At 45.4% G+C, this 2,231-nt stretch overlaps 1 pseudogene; it reads left to right on the forward strand.

The window, feature by feature from the left end:
* The first annotated feature begins 457 nt into the window (after window positions 1-457).
* Window positions 458-1,574, forward strand: LOC119591233 (annotated as a pseudogene).
* The last annotated feature ends 657 nt before the right edge of the window (window positions 1,575-2,231 follow it).

A 2,231-nucleotide genomic window follows, 5' to 3' on the forward strand; every position in this document is an offset into this window, starting at 1 on the left:
TAGGGAAATCAGGAAACTATTATTTATTTTTTAGTCTGATTACTGTAGGGTAAACCCAGGCAATTATTGCGAATTGAGTGGAGAAATTTAAATTTGAGAAAATTGTCCATTATCAGAATTTTTTTAAATTGTGGAATTTAAGGGGAAATACACTTGTAAGTTCGTATTCCTTTCTTCGATTCGTTGACAAAACTTTTTCCTACGTCACGTTTTATTTAGATTATGACGTCATCTTCAACCAATCGGCACAGAGGCTGCAGCAGCACCCGCTGGGCGCAGCCAATCAGCGGAAAGCGCTTCACGCATGCGCCACCTGCTGCCGCCTCCCAGCGACACTGTTGAGGAGACGTTGGAAGCAGCAGGTACGAGTAGTCAAATTTTGTATATTCTTTTCTCCGGGAGCTATTCTGTCTTCAAAAATATTCTGTAAGTGAATAGAGACGTGTCGAGAAATATTTAGAACTACATGGGGAGGTGAAGAGACCACAAAGTCTTGTTAAGTACTGACTTTAATCGCCTTGTTGACTCTCGGGGTATCTAGGCTCCTACAAGATGGCGGATTACTCGGCTATCGATTTCTCTGAAATTGACGAGCTTTGCAACTTTGTGGACGGTAAGGGAGGAAGCAAGTTCAATTTTTGTTTGATATAGATGAAGACGTAGAGATCAATGCTGGCATCCCGAGCCATGGCCTCATGGACGACGATCCCATGCTGGCTGTGGACTCCAGCAATGCCCTGATCATGGGCGATCCTCTGCTCAATGCTTTTGACCAGAATGGGGTTGCTCGAGCTTCGGGTCAGCATCACCTAGTCAAAACCCCGAGACTCTCATGCCAGTTTCCCTTCCAGCGGACTCCCCACTCGACCCCAAACGCCATCTCTCCACCTGCCAGCCCAGACAGCTCGCCTGCTGTGCCTGACTCTCTACTGCAGTCGAAGCAGGGAGCAAGGGAGACGGTGAGCGACCAATGCCATACCATCAACAGGACCCAGTACGTTTTCATTGTGAAGACCAAGAAAAAACACAGGAGAGATGGTGGCACCATTGTCGCTTCCCCAGCCGGTCACAAACCTTGTCAGATCCCCAAGTCAGGGTCGACAACCCAGCTGGCTCGCTTGAGGACACTCCGTACTGGTGGTAAGCTGGCCCCGACAGTTTACAGGCACACGTATCCTTGGAACTACAACGCCAACAGTTACACGGATCCCAGGACTGTCCGCAAACTACTTCCACCCAGTTCAAAAGCACCCTCTGAGCCAGCTCGAAAAGGTTGTGTGTTACACCAGGAACAGCATCGGCAGATGATGGAGTAAGCAGATGAAGGTCTGCCTTTCAGGGCCCTGCGAGCGAGGAACAATTCGGGAAACTTTTGTTGGATCTCAGGCATCAACCCGCATTGGAATGAAGAGGAAGGCCTATGAACTTGATCCTTTGGAAGACCCAGAGGGGAAAATGTCCCCCAATGCAGTGAACCCAAAAGGGGAAACGGGGAAAAAAAAAAAGGCCGCTGGCAAAATTTGGGACGCACAGTGGGAGTTTACCCGGGGAATGATCGCTGCGGGGGAGAATGAGTTTCCCGGGAAGCTAAATGAAGCTCGAGCACAATGAAGCCCCTAAGTAATATCCTCAAAACCAAATCAAAGTTTTTCTAAAGTGATCAGAATTTTGGGAATACAATGTTGTGCTGGGTAATGCCCACAAGGGGCGGAAGAAAAATGGTCTCGGGGTATGTGCTTACTTAAGGGTTGTGAAACCCCCATTAATATTGTTCGTATTGTGCTAAAAAAAGCAGGAAAAAAAGCTTTCGTTGTGTTTTGTGATTATTATTTAGGAAAAAATTCCCAAATTAAATCTTTTTTTAAAAATCTAAAAAATGTTTGGTTTTTGGTTAAAATTTCTGTCATAAATTTATGGCAGTTTAAAGGGTTTTTGCGTAATATGCTAATGTGGTTTTATGTATAACTGGTAGATTAGTGTAGTCCTTGTACGGGTGATTTATTTGGTTATAGTAATATATGAAGTGGGTCTTTTTTAAAAGTATAAAAGTTTACAAGTATTTTTTAAGATATGTATTATTTTCTGATTTTGGCAGTTTAAACCCGCAATGTCCTATAGCTTTTGTTACCTTTCCTCTTTTTCCCCACAGCCCGGGAGGTGACTGGGTGGGCGGCAGCATTTCACGAAAGGTGGGACGGGACCCCCCCCAAAAAAAGGTGCCCCCCCAAAAA

Source organism: Penaeus monodon, chromosome 28 (genome assembly GCF_015228065.2).
Source record: "Penaeus monodon isolate SGIC_2016 chromosome 28, NSTDA_Pmon_1, whole genome shotgun sequence".
NCBI lineage: Eukaryota > Metazoa > Arthropoda > Malacostraca > Decapoda > Penaeidae > Penaeus > Penaeus monodon.